The following is an 18113-nucleotide window of genomic DNA, read 5'->3' as shown; positions in this document are numbered from 1 at the left end:
TCTCCCCTTCCGCTGGAAGTTGCTTGTCAGCTCTGAGCAGTTGTCGCAAGCCCAGTCAACGAGAAGGCAAGAGTGTGTTCTGGACTCTTGTTAATTCCCACAGAATAAATTGTCAATACCCTTCACCATGTTATATCCTAATGCTACTGCACTTCATTCTGCACCAGATGTGAAAGCCTCCCGATATTATGGCGCAGTGGGTGTCCGCTGAACAATCCTGCACTCCTCGCCTTCATCTAAATATGCTGCAAATACCAAAGATCTACTGGACACCAGCAAAAGCGCCGTCTACTCTACCTCCTGGGTTCACAGACCGACGACAGCTGCACATTCCAGTACCTCAGCACTGACCAAATTGGAAGACCCTGTTCTAAATTCTCTGAATGCCAATTCAAATGATGTATCGAAATAATATTACATTGGGGCACCACAGTGTCTTCCGATTGACCAACAGGTCATAAACTCGAAGATGAATATTGCAAGATTCTTTTGCTCTGTATTAAAGATATCCCACACCCAACAACCACACCCATTAACTGCACTGCCATTTTCTTTGAATCCACCTTTAATTTTGTTACTTAATGAACAATTAAAAGGCCTTATTAATGTTAGTGAGATTTATTAAATCTCTTAAACTTAACCGATATATACAAAGCCTTAAAATTGCCGAAAGATATCTGAGATTAAAAAAAGTTTAAATAACACCATTTTTCTGAGATGCTCTGCTATTTATCTAATCTACATTTTTTTTAGGATAGAGAAGTGCACACATAAATTTCCTTTCAACTTCTGTCCAGCTGTTCAGTGACAAATTATTAAAGGAAACTAGCGTCTAAAATCCCTTACTCACCGAAATCTCTGGATTGTATACTATTTCAGATGTACAACAAAACTGCACCTGAGCACTACAAATTACAACTGCGTGACAGCAAAGAGATGTATGAGGTCATTCCAACCTGCATTGGTTTGTTTGCTCAATCTATGCAAAATTTGGGTAGGAGTAATAACGAACTAATTAAGATCTTCACATTATGTTTCGACAATAAATCTCCACACAATGACTCTGACTCGACCAGTTATATAACGTTTTCCATTTAAAAGTTCATTTTCCTTCACCAACAACTTCACAAAAGTAGCAGGAGAATAGGACATAAGAGGACCCCGTCACCAGAGATTTTCCAAAACACCAAAGTTTCATTCATGAAAGCCAGCAGATCTGCATCACTCTGTGTGGATACCAGCAGCTTTAACCAGCCAATAAACCAAACTAAAGAACGAAGATTAAGATATAAATTAACAACGCAAGAACTTCCCCATGAAGTAGAGTAATGGAAAAAAAGGTTTGATGATAATTTTCCTCCTCAGTGAATCTGAGACTATTGTAACTGTTACTGTATTCATGAAACTTCTTCGATCTTTTATGTTTAAACTATCCATTACACACATGTTCAAGATTCGGAGATGCCGGTGTTGGACTGGGGTGTACAAAGTTAAAAATCACACAACACCAGGTTGTAGTGCAACAGGTTTAATTGCAAGCACACTAGCTTTCAGAGCAACGCTCCTTCATCGGGTGATTGTGCTCCTACCTGATGAAGGAGCGTCGCTCCAAAAGCTAGTGTGCTTCCAATTAAACCTGTTTGACTATAACCTGGTGTTGTGTGATTTTTAACCTTGTACACATATTCAAAGAAGTGTCGCTGGACCCAAAAAAAACTAACTCTGCTTTCTCTCCAAAAATGATGGGTGACATCCTGAGTGTTTCCCGCAATTCCTGTTTGCTTTTCCCACTGCACACTCTATTTATTTTTTCTGTATCAAAGTCACTTCGATTTTTAAAAAAGCCTAAGATTCGTTTTGTGAAATAACTACCAGAGCCGTGATTGAGCAAAGGACTTGTTATTTTTGTTCCAGACCAGAGTCAAATAAAAGTTGAAGTAAAAGATACATTTCACAAAAGACAAGAAAAATATAAACGAAGAATGAGAAACATCCTCTGCATTTCTCATTCAATGGAAATTCGTTCAAAAATAATCTTGGTTTTTCAAAGACCAAGATTGATCTGTTGTGCAATGCTACAGTTACTAAGACAGCAAGGAAAGCGAAAGATTCTATTCTGGGGTTACCATTTCACTCTGGGACTCCAATGCAAACATTCGCTCAAGTTTACCTTGACAAACTCAAGTTTTTTTTTAAATTCAACCCGAAAACATATTAATTTTTCCAGTTGGGATACTGAGTGTCACCAGACGCTGCGTGATCATCTGAGTTGTGCAGTGCCAATGTTATCCTTGATATTAAATATATGAACAAGCTTTAAAAACCAAAGGTAATCATCGTTAGTGCGGAAGCACTGTCAAGAAAAAGAACTTCATCCATTCAGAATACCTCATCTGCAGATGGAATATTTGTTGATTTTACTAGTTTTACTCAGTTTATATTCCTAATCCATCGTGAACTATTTTCTCGATCTAATCCACATTCAAGAAAAAGCATATAAACACTATGACTACAAGAGCTGTACATAGCCGCTAATTTCACAATGAATAACCCACCTCCAGACTTCCCAAAACCTGTCCAAAATCTCATAGACAAGTCCGGCCTATGATGGACTGTTCCCTTTTGCCTGTATAGGTGCAGCTTCAAAGACACGCGAGTAATAAAAACAAAAATTGGTGGAATCACAAGGGTCTGGCAGCATCTGTGTGCGGTGTTTGCGTCTAGTGACAATTCCTCAGAACGCTCGAATAATGGACAATTTGAAGCTAATATGACAAAGCAGCCTCTTGTTTGGCCTCACATCCATCAATATGTATGCCATCCGCCACCAATACTCTGTCACAACAAGATGCACTGCAGCAATTCTCCAAAGGTCCTGAGACAATACATTCCAAACTCCGTGACCATTTCCAACTGGAAGCAAATGAACATCAGATACATAGGATCACAAAGACCTTCAAACCATTGTGCATCCGGACTTGGAAATGTATTGCGGTTCCTTCAGTATCACCGATTCCAAAAGCTGCATTACACAACTGAACAGCACTTTGCGTTTTCCAACTGCACATAGACCTCAGTGATTTAAGCTCATCACCACCTCCTAAAGTGTAACTGGTATCAGACAAAAAAAACCCAATAAGAACTAAATCCTGTGAATGAGTAATGAAGAAACAGCAAATGGACTGAGGCTTGATATGAGGAGAAAGTGAGAACTGCAGATGCTGGAGATCAGAGTCAAGAGTGTTTTGCTGGGAAACCATAGCAGGGCAGGAAGCATCTGCAATTACACCGCCACCACCCACCACCTGTTCCTCACTTATATCGATGACTGTCGCAGTTCGACTGTACCACTTTGAACGAGGAGGTTGGACAGTTTATCAATATAACTAACACCTTTTACACAGACAGCAAATTCACCCGTCACATCTCATACATCTCCCTCCCCTTCCTGGACCTCTGCATTACTGTCTTCAGAGACAAACTAATCATGGACATCTCCTAAAAGCCAACCAACTCCCACAGCTACCTAGATACTACTACAAAGTATCCATCCTCAAAACTACGTCCTGTAGAAACGATATCCTTCTCCCCAATTCCACCACGTCCGCCGCATCTGTGTCCAGGGTGACCAATTCGACTTTCGAAAATCCCAGATGACCTTCCTCTTCCAAGTTAGCAATTCCCCTTACCATCTGGTTATCGTTGCCCTGCAGCACATGTCCTCAATTTTCTGCCCCACCGCCCTTGTACCCCACCCGCCCATTGCAACAAGGACAGAACACCAGCCGGTCCTCACCTTGCTCTCCACCAACCTCCCATATTAGCCATATATACCTCCACCACTTCTGTCATCTCCAAACGGATCCCGGCACCAGAGATATATTTCGCTCCCCACCGCTATGAGCGTTTTGGAGTGACCATGTCCTTCACGACTTCCTCGTCACGTCCATGCCCCCAAACACCCCACTCCCCTCTCCTGGTACATTCCCTTGCCCCCACAGGAATTGCAAAATCTATGCCCACACCACTCCCTCATCTTCGTCCAAGGCCCCAAAGTATCCATCCACATTCGACAGATATTGCGCTGTGCCTCTAGCAGTGTCGCACCTTTGTCCCAGCCCCACCTCGTCCCATTTATCTCTAAGTCACCCAGCCCACAAGCCTCATTTCTCATGAAGGGCGTATGTCCGAATCGTCAAATCACCTGCTTCTTGAATACTGCCTGATCGGCTATACTTTTCCAGCACCACACGCTTGATTACATTTAAAAAAAAAGAAATGTTCGAAGTTAGACAGATTAACTGTCATCAAGAGAGTAACTGCTATCGCGGAAGACGGTCAATCAAAAACACTCAGTATCAGATGTATTTGTTTGACATGAAATATCCTCGCTGTAAATAATAGGAAGACGACCCAGGAAGATCCTCCAGCCAAATGAAGAAAGGTACTCCTGACAGCAACCGTTGTTTGGCTTTGAAAATAACTTGGTGCGTATTTCTTTAATTCTAACAATCGTGTTGGAAGTAGATAAAAGCATTTTAGAGAAAAGATGTGTAATGTTTTAAATAGTTGTAGGTTATTGACCAATTGACTTTGCTTTCTTTAAACAGTGGAAATTGGAAGTTTTCTATCACTCATATTTTTACAGATTTCGAGGAGCGGTAAGCTTTTCCAGATGTTTAGTTTAATTAATGGATAGGGTCATGGCCTTATCGTAACAAGTGTATTCGAACTGGTTTATACTGAACCATAGACGAAATTTCCAAAATAAACTCCAAATTTGCGGGCAATGTTGGCATGACAACCAATTGTTGCCATTCCATCATTGCCAGTAAAGCAAATAACCACCTAACTGTTCTGATCCCAATTTGATTAAACTTGGCCCATGGTCGTGTAAGCCTTGACATTACAGGTGTCAAGTTAAAACAATATTGTCTTCCGAATGAGCCATAAATTCGACCAATCTGTAAACTGCAAGTCTGGACACTTACACATTGGAGTTGAATCCTAGAGGTACCAGGGGGCAGGGGAGTTGCATGAGGATGGGAAAGTGAGAGAAATGGAAATGTTAATGGATGGAGGCATGACGGCGGGTAGAGCAACAGATCTCTGAGTGCATACAACATAAAACTCGGCAACAGACAACTAATCAGGATGGTGTATTTTACTAAACCCAGTAGTGTGAGCTATGTACAATATTAGTTTATTTCATTCATAATTAGTTTCTTCAAGCCAACAACTTATAAATCAGAGATTACTACATCAAGAAACAAAGAAATGAACTCTAACAATGAAATAAACCTCAATAAAGGAAAAACTCTTGTAGCCAAAGTTTTCCTCCGTCCTCCTTCTTTGATTACCCAGAAAACTCCTCAGTTGATGCATTGGAAATGGTGGCGACTGCACACCACCTGATCTAAGCTGTTGGAAACATGGATTCAAATCCTAACTTATATACTTGGAATTACTATTTCATTCATCCTCTGTCCTATGTTTTACAGATTTCACGATAAAATTGGATTATTTGCGTTTTAGTCGTTGATTCTCATTTCTATTAGGGACAAGAACCATCCAGTTATCACTTTTATCTTGGTAACTTCTCGACTCTTTATCTAACATTTTGTACTTTCGTATCTTCTACCGAAAATGTCAGTATGAAACGTGGACGTTTCAAACTGTTCAGTTTACTCCTGTCTTCCGTACTTGAGCACGCATGTCAATAAAACCAAATTCGAATTCTATTTTCCAATCTTTGCCACCAAACTTACTATTTCAGTTCTCAAAATGATATTGTGTTTTCACAGATACATTTTCAAACTAAAGTGATGAACAAAGGAACTATATTTTCGTCCATTTTTCCAAAGCAGTGTATATCGACCTTATCCCCCTTGTACTTCATGTTGTATGCTTTACATTTGGATTAGCATGAGCTCTCCCTGTGTTGTCTTTCCGAGAGAGGCCAACGCAGACGTAGTTTGTAATGAAGCAGAAATTGCTTTCGAAACAGTTCAACTCTTTCTATGTCATGGACATCATTTGCAATGCCCGTCTTTGTTGTCTATCCCTAATAGCTCCGACTGATTGCTTGCGTTCAGAGGGCAACAAAGCGTAGTTGTGTTGAACCTGAAGTCACTTGAAATACCTGAAATAACATATTTCCTCCCACAGTCATAAGTGTTATGATGTTCATATCTTGGTGTAAAGAGTATCTGCGTGATGTCTGTTTGTAATTTCCAAAACCTTCCAAATTCAAACACTTTATAAGGTGATTAGAGAAAAAGAAGTCCATCACTGACAGAAGAGACAAATCTTTATCTTATTACTCTTTCCTGTGACCAAGGAAAACAGCACATGTGCCATGTTGCACATAACCACATGAAACATTTTTGCTCACTCCATGATTTGTAACAGTCATCCCCACTCTTCAGCCCCAGCCCCATCCTCCTGCCCCAACCCCATTCCCCATCCTCCAACTCTGATGAAAATCAATGACCATTCTCCCATAAACCCCCGAGGCATTGTCCACAAACAAGAGAGATGCAGTGACCTTTTCCACACGCCTCCTGAGGCCCGGGAACCCTTTTCCCGTTTACTGCAAAGGCGGAGATGGAAAGTTCAAAATCTGATCTATGTTGGTACACAATTGTCTATAAAACCTCACAGACTGCACTGACATCAGTTTCATTCCGATATCCGTCTGTGTCCCCCTTTACCGGCTCGTGCATACAGTGCACTCATCAGTACATCATTGTCGTGCTGCAACTGCTTTTAATCACTGGCGGTAAGCTTAGTGACGTGTGAACATCGAGCCACGCACCGACGCTCCAATTCCTTGGAGGCCCAACCTCTGCCGTCCATTCCACCAGCCCCGCACCTTTTTTTCCGATTGGCGAGAGCCAGCTGGGTCCATTGTGAACTGGACCACGCGCACTGTTTTCTGTGTCTCTGAGATTCAGGTGTGAGTGTGAGGTTTCACTCTGAAGAAGGGAAGTAATGGTCGAGATGCTCTCCTCCATAGTTCGCACATATCTCGTAAACCCATAAATCAATCTGCACGAGAACTGGCTTTACAGTGAGTAGCAAAAGCGAGGACACCTGCAAACAGGCTGGCACCATTCGGTTCACATTGTGAAAACGACTGACGGTTCTGAGGAAGAATCAGACTCGAAATGGCCCGAAATGGTAACTCTGATTTCACTTCACACATACTACCAGATCTGCTGCGCTCTTCCAGCAATTTCGGTTTTTTGTTCGTGAATGAATACTGTGTCTGTGTCCTTACAAGATGTCACTAACCTCCACGAACTTGTCGACAGCATAATGGGGGCAATGGTACGACTCTGGTCCAGGGGAAGCATGATGGAGAACACAGGGAATGAAGATTACTCCAACAGCAAACTAATAAGTAGAAAAAAATACATGAGTCTCTCCCCACACCATCATGTCCCGTAATAGCAGCGTCTGACCCTCTCAAGGATAACGCTAAGTAAGTTAGTGATTTCAAATAACCTGTTGAACAATAGCCTGGTGTTGCTGACTTCCGATGTTGTCCAACCGATTTCAATATTGGCACGTCCACATCCGACTTTGTGAAGTCACTGAAGAATTCCGAGCCTCTGGCCTCTTGTAGTGATATGGGTTTAAGGCTGGTTCATTTCAGAATCTGGATGATGTAACTATACGCGTGTTTATAGTTGCGACTTCAGTGATGAAAATGCCCTTGAACGTCAATGGAAGATGATTAGAGTATCTGCTGTTGTAAATGGTCATTGCCTAGCAATTGTCTGTAAGAAGTCCTAAAACTGAATCTTGTCAAGTAATTGCAACACATTGACATCGATGATTTTAGTGAATGGGAGTCTATGATTGTGGAAAGTGATTCACTGATCAGTTTAAGATAGGAATTATTGTGTTTCTGGACAGTACGTCAGCAAAGGTTATAAGAGATAAATGTACTAGCTTTTAAACGTATGTCAATGGAAAAATAAGAAATTAATTGCATCTTCCTGATAGTCTGAAACCAGACAAAGGATAATGGAGAACGGAAAATTACAGAACTATGAAGCGATTACTTCAGTGCCGTCTTAACAGAAACCGATATGAAGATAAAAAAACAACCCAGCAAAAGGAGAACATCTAAATTTGTTGAAAAATGAAATACAGTGTCTTTAGTAAGTAAACTGATTTGGACAAATAATTGGGACTGAAATTAACGGGCAGAGAAAAAGTAAATATAAATTTATCAAATGGGTATAATTTTTGAGAAACCATCCTTTCCACAAATTGTGGAAGAACAATCGATGGAATTCATTTGGATTTTCGGGATGTTTTTTGATGGAACCCCAAACCTACAGTGTAAAATAAAAGCATATGTGATTGGAGACAACATATGAACATGGCTTTATAATGGCAGACCTAACAGGAACCAGTTGAAGGCAAAAATGGGTGTTTTTGCGAGTGGAAGGCTCCCCGTATATACTGAGATTGGTGCTTGGGTTTCGTCTGCTCACGATTCACACCAAACATTTGGCAGAGGGAATCAAATGTAATATATCCAAGTCTTTTAATGGGATACAGCTGGGGTTATGACTGGGTGAAGAAGATGTTAAAAAAAAGCTCGAAGGTGACTGAAACAATTACAGTGAATGGGCAGATATACGCCAGATGAAGAACAACGGAATTAGATGTGACTTTGTGCATTTTTTTTGGAAAAGAAGTAGAAGAGCAGCCTACCATTTGAAAATCTGAATTGGTGGGAAATTTTGATCTATAATGGGACCTACATACCCGATTATTTTTAAATTACTCTGCGCAGGCATCTGAAGTAAATGCAAGGAAGCGAGTTCTGAATCGAGAAGTCGATTCTGACAATATTCATAGACCACCAAGTGGGCCGCTTTTAACCTGAAAAGCATATGGATCTCCCTCAACACCAGTCACTGAAATTAATATTGCAGGGACAAAAATAAGGCAGGAAGACAAATGGTTAAAACCTTCATTGAAAGGAGAAGTGAGTAGAGGAATAAAAATAGCTTACTGCAGCTTTACAAGCTTTTGGTGAGACCTCATCTCGAACATTGTGCAATATTGTGTGCAGTTTTGGTCTCCGAACCCAAAACAGACAAATCTGGCATTGAAGGTGTGCAGTGAAGGATGACCAGACTGGACCTGCAGAATGACAGGTTTGTTTTGGGAGCAGTGTTTGGGTGGAAAGGGCTTATATTCCATGGCGTTGAGGAAAATGAGTGGTGATCTCAGTGAAATACAAAAAGCTCTGACAGGGTGAGGAAGATTGGTAGCATAGATGATAATTCCCCAGGCTGGGACGTCTAAAACAACTGGCCACGGTATTAGGTACAGGCAGGCTACACTGCATTGAGATGAGAATAAATGTCTTCACTCAGAGACTGGCGAACTTGGAGAATTCTCTGCAACGTAAGGTTGTCGAGCGAAGGAACTGAATACAATAAGGATTTCTAAACACGAAAGGGATGGGAGCGACGACGAATATCATACACAGATGGGGATCGGCCATTGCAAAATTGAATCCTTTAGCACATTTTAAACACGAAATAAAATACAGCTGATCCTATTTCGTAGTTTCTGATTGTTAATCATATTAATGGACATGGACATTGTGTCCAAAAAGTGCAGTGAGGAGATGTTCAAACATGAACGAGAGTGGGGAGGCTTAATATGTTGATTGGTCTAATACTTTCCGATGTTTCTGCGTTGTCTGTAGGAAAGCTCTGCAAATGTTGTCACAAGCTGTCAGAAATAAGGGAGGAGGTCTCTGCAGGGTGGACAGGACTGTGTTTCCTATTCCCTTTTGGAACTGAGGCTGGTGCCAGTTGCTCTGTCCGATTTTGAACGACAAGACCTTTGAGCACTTTGATACAATTGAGTGTCTTTGTTGGCCGTTTCAGAGACCATTGAAGAGATTATCCCACGTCTGTCTGTCTTGCCTCAATTTTTGGTCAGAACAGGAAGCACTGGAGATTTGCTTCCTGAAACTACACTGCTGAAGCAAATTGTTGTTCTCAATCGATATTTGTTTTAAAGTCAATATTACTGACAACAGATTTTTGATTTCGAAAGCCGATTGATTTTTCTGACTTGCACCAACTAGTAAAGTATTCGCCTGGTCTGGATTAGGAATCCAGTGACATTTCCAAAGCTGCGACATCTCCAAATGGAGACCTGTCGGAAACAGCACTGAGCAGGTTATTTCTGTGCTGCTTCACAGCTCTGTCAAAAAAAACTTCCATCAATTTGACTGTCGTGATGGGACTGAGGGTGTGCTAATTAGTGGAATTATAATTATTCTCATTTTAGCGGACTGGACATAGCTGACCAATTTTTCACATTACCAGGTAGATGTCAGAGTTGGAAATGGAAGGAAACAAACTCCTCAGGGGCATGAGTTGCTATGCATCATAATTCTTCACCCCTAACGCAGGAACAGTGTCAGGCCCTATTATATTGTCGTATCTGCTGTGTTCAGCTGTTTTGTCATGTCGTGTGCAGTGCATTGAATTGGGTGAAGACAGGAGTCTGTGATTCTGTGGACATCATGACAGGGGTGAGGTGAATCATCCAATCAAGGCTTCTTCCTGAGGGTGGTGCAGATACTACATCCTCGTCCTTTATACTGCTGTACAGGGTTTTTACATTATATAGGTTGGGAATATTTGGGCAGCCCTCCTCTCGAATGAGTTTTTAAAAGGTTTCAGCATTATTGATGACTGGATGTGGCACAACTGCGAGCTTCGAGCTGATCTGTTAGTTGTGGAAGCGTTTCGCCTTCTCTGTCAGATGTCAGTTCTGCTGTTTTGAATGTATGCATTTAAAGGCGGTCACATTGACGGGTTGCCATCAACTTCAGGTTCACATGCTCCTGACCCTGGCATGTTCACTCACACTCATCACTGAACCATAGATCGGCTTGATGCTAATGGTAGACGGATGGAATATCCCAGGCATAAAGAACAGGTTATCATTGAACACAATTCTGTTTCTGCTGCTGCTGTGGTGCACAGCACCACATTAATACACAGTTTGAGGTTCATTCTCCACAGTGCAATTCCGCTGTTGTCGTTAATTCACACTGAGATCCGTTTTCCCATCAGCTCTGTACTCAGTGATATACTTTGGTTTCTGATATAGTCAAACTTTCATTTTAATATATTCACCGCTGAGGATCTCTCCATGGTGTAACACTACCAGTTTCTTTCATTGCACAAAATACTTTAACGTAATCTTCTGATTATTATCCCTTCCTGAAGTGCTATTTTCGCTGTATACAGGGAAGGTGTTTCCCTCTGTTTCTCTCCCTGAGTATGATTAAAAGCTCAGTAGTGGCAGTGATGTCAGTCTTCCGTCGTTCCAGAACCAATGGAAATGTGCACTTGTGGTATTGTTCACTTCCCGGTGGATGGCGCTTTTGTTGCACGAGTGGTTTGAGCAGCTTTGATGCTTACATTTGGAACTTGTTGAAAAACTGAAATTGCTAGAGAAGTAAGCAGGCCTGGTATCATCTGTGGAGTGAAAACAGATTTAATCTTTCGGTATAGTGACCCTGATTCAAATCTCCCAGTTTCTCCAGCACGTTTAGCTATTGATTCAGATTTATATGGTCCACATTTCTTTGTTTGACTTAATATGTCTACTCGACAATCAATTTCTGGAGAAACTTAGCAGGTCTGCCAACATGTCTGGAGACAGGGAATAGACTTAACGTTTCAAGTCCAGCGTGATACTTCTTCAGAACTGAAAACGAAAGGAAATTTGACTTGTTATACCTTTAGGGAGTTGGAGGAGCGATGACGTGAAACAAATGGCATGAAGGCAGAATGCAAAACGCAAATCAGCTTTTATTTGAGGTGAAAGAGAAACATTTGTAAATTGGGTGCAAATTCACTTGTGAATGGTGCAAGTGAAATGATGCTTCATCCGGAATGTCTTTGTTCGCTTGTGAAGAAATGAAGTGTGAGTCAAATATCTGGCGTTCTTACTTCTTAACAACAGTTTTAAATTTCTTAGATACATGTAACATCCTGTTTTCTGCGTCCCACTTTCCTTAATCGGGCTGAGGTGTTTTCGTTCAATTTTCCAGTCCTCTGGGACTCTCCATGACTCCATCGATTCCAGAATGATCATCAGCAATGCCTCGATGATCACCTCAGCTTTCACCTCAGAAACCCAACGTGTTGACCATCCGGACTGGGTGATATATCTGCCTTCATGACTTTGCGATTCCTCAACACCTTCTATTTAGTCATCGTCTATAAACTCACCTCTGCCTCCTGACGCTCTCGAAGTCCCGTCAGGCTGGACCATGAAAACCTGATGCAGACGTTTCTATTCAAATACTCTGCCACTTCATTATTTCGCATAAGTACTCCAGACTCATTTTCCAACGGTTTGTTTCCTTTTACTTCCCTCTCTTCTCTGTTATTTATCTAAATCCCTCTTACAAATCTCTGTAATATTCTTAACAGGCTGGCTATACTATTTCATCCTCTTCCCCCATTGCTTTCATTTATTATTGTCCGCTGGTATTGAAAGTTTTCCTCATCCTCTGGATTGCTAATAATCGTCAGCAGATTGTATGCTTTTGCGATTGGTTAATTGTTGTCTCTGAAACCCTTATCACTCCATATTATCTTGTCCTCCACTGAGTACGTTTTGTCTCCTTGGGATGAATTTAAGCTGTGCATCTGATTTATCCCGAGCAACTCCTACCATTTCTGGTTCACCGTCTACCCTGCTCTGTTCCCTCTTTCAGTTATCACTGGCCAGCTGCTCCCTTTTGTGCTTGTCTTTAATTTGAATAAGTATAATCGCTTCTCATCCAAGAGTTAGCAACAGGTTTAAACTGAGAGGGGGAGATTTCAGAGCTGGGATACAGAGAACGATTAGAAGATTAATTAATTACGTACAAAGAGAAAAAGAAAGAGACAGAATATAGACGAGGAGAAAATAAATAAAATATCAAAAAACGAGGTCATTGACAAAATTCGACAGACTTCCTATTCCTTTTGGCAATGCCCATGTACTGTGATATTTTGGAAGGTGTTTGCACAACAGGGGAACATGTTCAAGTGTTGTGTTTGAAGCAACAACATTTATCTGGAATAATATGACAAACAGCAGTTGTTGCCAGAACATACCAGGTAAAAAATGGATTAACTGAAATAGCTTCAGATAACAGAAGCAAGAATTTACAAGACACATTTTAATAATAATGCGAGTTTCCAGTATGGAATCCCAGAAAAGGGGAACGTGAAGGCATCAACACAGAATTAAGGGATGTTTTAATGTTTTATAAATATTGTAAATCTCATGGATCATGTTTTTTGTGACTGTATCTCTGTTGTTCATTCTCACGGTCTTGTGCACATGTACACAAATTTATCTATCTGCAAAAATACATTAAGCAGTTTGCATTAAATCATTTTCCTACATTCTATTTCAAATTAACCTGATTTGTTTACACTTCCACGCGCCATTCCTTGTTCCAAGTTTTTTCTGTTCTCTCCCTGTATTTTATTTGATTCTGTCTATCAAAAAAATATTGGTGACTGTGAGAAGGCACTTTATCACTTTCCATTCTCCACAGCCACTATCTCCTATTCCTTTCTGTCCCTTAACCAATGAAACACACATGCTGGCTGTGACTCTTAAATCCTTATGAACTAGGTGATTGCAAATGTAAAATTTACTTCTGGTCTAACGTCAGAAAATCTGAGCAAAGTATATGCAAACCGTGCAATATGATGTTTACAGCTTTACAGGCAAATTATTGAAATTCATTGAGCTAAAGAGTCAATGTTGCCTTAATGAAGAAGTATGAGGGAAGTTCAGAGAAATACACACTTGTGTATTTCTATATGTGTTCAGGGTAGTTGTGCCAAGAGGCAGTTTTTACATTGACAGCTGTTGTGATAGAGGAGATTTCAGTATAGTGACAGCATTTCAATTGGCTTTTAGGAATACAATTACATGGATCAATGCATGTGGATCACGCAGCAGAAGAATTCAGCCTGTGAAGAGAAAGCATCACTTTTCTCCTTTCGCTCAAACATTTGCTAAAATAAATGGAGAAGGGCAATAAGACCAATAGCAGACGATGTTATCATCCCACACACATCCGGTTACATTATAAGTGTTATTGTGAAAAGGGTTAACTGGAACTGTTTGTTCAGTGACTGTGGTTGATTTCAGTCTCCATGGAACCGAACTGTGTCACTAGAGTACTTCCCTTTTTTAATGAAAAGGTGGTTTGTTTCAATGTGTTATCCCATAGTATCAGCAGCAGTCGCATCATCAACACGATTGAGATCAGCAACTCCAGAGAGTGGGAGAGATCAGAATCTGAGAACGAGACTGGAGTGTTCCAAAATGGATCATAATCTGATAACATTAGACTGGAATGTTCCAACAATGGTCAGGAGTTTATCCTGGGGTCTTCACTATATTTCTAAGGATTGGTTATGGTTATCTTTTCGGATAGAATGTGTACTGATGATTATTCAGGCAGGTTACTATCCCATCCTCGCTATTGTTGGTGTTCCAGGTAAGTCTGTCTCATTGCATGTATCAATTCTGTAGATCATTTTTAACGCGATCATTACGTCTATTGTCTATATTTGGCAAAAAAGTAAGCTATTGTATTCGCTTTGAATCACAAAGTCAATGCCAATTCCATATGATGCATTTCCTTCACTTACAAGTGCCTGGAGAGGAACAAAAATGTTCATAATCACCGTGGCCAATTTGGACCTGAGTTGATTTATTTCTCCATATTCCCTGCATCACTCAACTTGTCCACTTCTACCGCCACAATATTCCCAGTCTTCACTACTGCTTCAGTGCTGTTCGTAAGTAAATCATCATCTATTACTTGCTGTTGCAGTTCTCTTTTGGTCACTCCCCCAGTTTAAATACTTTGATCACAGACTTATTCATGTCTCTGCCTGGAACAATACCAGTTGGAAACTGTGAAGCTGGTTTGTTTCTTCAATGACACAGCTTTGTGTCTTCTATTTCAGCATAAACTGTGACCTCAGACGAGGCAGACGACTGTACTGTCAGCGATCATGAAGTAACAGTTTCATTCAACTTTTGAGATCCTGGAATTTTCCGAGCAGGAGTGGTTATCATGGACATTATCTTGTTGATGGAGTGCTTTGATGTATTCACACGGCCACGATATCTATTGCTGCCCCTCTCTGACGGGAAAACAATAGTTCTAGCTCCGCAAAGGAAGATACAGCACATCTGCCAGAAGTTTGACCCTATAGAGTGACTGGTGAAAATTAGAAATTGTGAGATTAGAAATACAAAAGAAAAGCTGTCCAAAAACTAATTGAATTCAAGCTTGGGTAAGATACTCACCGCATGCACCCCATCGCCGAGTGTTCAGGGAGGTGGCAATTGAGTTAACGACAGAGTAATAGATTCACACAGCACAGAAGCAGACGCTTTAATCCAATCAGTTCATAATAACCATAATCCTAAACGAACCTGCCTGCACTTGGCCTTTATCCCTCCTAAATTTTCAGATTCCTTGACTTATCCAAATGTTTGTTTTTAATGATGTAAGAAAGAATTGTGGAACATCCTTCAACGAGCTGTAGATTCTGGAAATTCGGGTTCCAGACAAATGTAAAGAAGATGTTGTATCCTGAAATATTTTAAACGGGAATGGGTGGGAAAGCTGAACAAAACTAAATATTGGACAGCTTGATGTTAATTATGAGCAAAATATTAGAATATTTTCGAAGCAATATGTAAAACAGATACATGGACAATCAGGATATGACGTGGCAGAGTCAGCTTAACTACACAAAACGGAAATCATCTTTCAGAAACACGTGGAGTTTGTCGTAGTTCCATCATCAACAAATGAAAAGCAGTAGGAGTGCTGCATTTGAATTTACAGAATACGTTCACATGGTTGCCTACAGTTGAGAGAAAGGCAGTTGGTAAGGGGGAACATACGAAAGGAAGTGAGAATTATTTAGTGGAGAAACTACAGATAACCGCACCCTGGTCAGGACTGAAAGCAGTTACTCATTGGATATCACATGTATCAGTGTTGGCGCCGCAGCAATTTGAAAGGCAGATGCATGATTTGGTTGTGAGCAGCAGATAGTATCCATCTCATTTCGGATTGATTCAATGGTGCGAGGTTCGAAAGGGTTGTTCAAAAGGACATGCATGAGTCATGAGTCATCAAAAAACCGTACAGATCGGGTTGGAAGTATTTGGTGCATTATGTAGTATAGGGCATACATCTGTTTGCTGAGCTGTAGGTTTGATATCCAGACGTTTCATTACCTGGTTAGGTGACATCATCAGTGGCGACCTCGAAGTGAAGCGAAGCTGTTGTCTCCTGCTTTCTATTTATATCTTTCTCCTGGATGGGGTTCCTGGGGTTTGTGATGATGTCATTTCCTGTTCGTTTTTTGAGGGAATGATAGATGGTACCTAGATCTATGTGTTTGTTTATGGCGTTGTGGCTGGAGTGCCAGGCCTCTAGGAATTCTCTGGCACGTCTTTGCTTAGCCTGTCCCAGGACAGATGTGTTGTCCCGTTCGAAATGGTGTTTTTTTTTTCAACCGTGTGTAGTGCTACGAGGGAGAGAGTATCGTGGGTTTTGTGGCTAACTGGTGGTCGTGTAGCCTGGTGGCTAACTTTCTTCCTGTTTGTCCTACGTAGTGTTTGTGGCAGTCCTTGCATGGAATTTTGTAGATGACGTTGGTTTTGTCCACGTGTTGTACTGGGTCTTTTAAGTTTGTTCATTTTTGTTTGAGAGCGTTGGTGGGTTTGTGTGCTACTAAGATTCTGACGGGTCTTAGTAGTCTGGCTGTCATTTCTGAAACTTCTTTGATATATGGTGAGGTGGTTAGGGTTTCTGGCTGATCTTTTGTCTGCTTGCCGTGGTTTGTTCTTGAGGAATCTGCGCACTGTATTTTTTGAGTATCCATTCTTCTTGAATAGACACACACGGATGAAAAAAAATCACCATTTCGACTGGGACAACACATCTATCATGGGACAGGCTAAGCAAAGACATGACAGAGAATTCCTAGAGGCCTAGCACCCCAACCACAACGCCATAAACAAACACATCCATCTAGATGCCATCTGTCAACTCCTCAGAAAGCGAACAGGAAACGACATCACCACAAGCCCCAGGAATCCCATTCAGGAGAAAGACATAAATAGAAAGCAGGCGACAACAGCTTCGCTTCACTTGGATTTCGCCACTGATTATGTTACATAGCCAGGTAATGAAACGTCTGGATATCAAACCTACAGCTCAGCAAGCAATCCTACCCCCTAAACCTCAACATGAGCTACAAAAATTCACAAACCTTACATTATGTGGTATGTTGTCCTTCATTGTAAGATGGTTGAAGTACATACGTAAAACGATCTGCCTGCAATTGTTGGACCTTGATGAGCGTTTATTTGGGGCATGCACACAGATTTGACTTCAAGTTTTGTGCAAAGATTTGTCGCTCGTGTGCCTGTTACAATGGTTGTGCATATATTTGTCGAGATGAGCAATTTCTTTGCAGACGCATCGACCCCTGCCTGGGTGTAGTTCTTGTCATCAGAGTGTATGGTGACTAGGGACAGCTGAGCGTGGCTCGTCGCTCATCATGATTGCGGATTGCTTGTTACCTGCCTGTCATGAATCCCAAGTGGCGAACACTTTATTTTTGATCACGTTTGAAGGGAGTGATCTCCTTGTCATCGTCACTGATATTCGTGCCACGAGGAGAGAGGAAAGAAACTGAAAGCTTTACCTGTAGCCCTGTGAGAGAAGAAGAGATGGTTACTTTGAATGTTGAGTGTTGCTGAGGATCATGTATTTCCAAAAGAGACATTGATACGATGAGAATTTCAATTCCAAACTGAGGATGATTGATTTGATTTATTGTCACATGTACCCGAATACCGTGATATAAGTACATTGCTTGTGAGCAGGATAGGAAGATCATGGTCAGCAAAAATATACAGGTCATAGGGTGAGTTGAAATTTGAACAAAGTAACGCACATAGTTTCACTACACAGAACGTGCACTTGACAAGATCAA

Source organism: Chiloscyllium punctatum, chromosome 43 (genome assembly GCF_047496795.1).
Source record: "Chiloscyllium punctatum isolate Juve2018m chromosome 43, sChiPun1.3, whole genome shotgun sequence".
NCBI classification, from domain to species: Eukaryota; Metazoa; Chordata; class Chondrichthyes; order Orectolobiformes; family Hemiscylliidae; genus Chiloscyllium; species Chiloscyllium punctatum.
The sequence above is the reverse complement of the archived record's forward strand: the minus strand, read 5'-3'. Positions refer to the sequence as shown.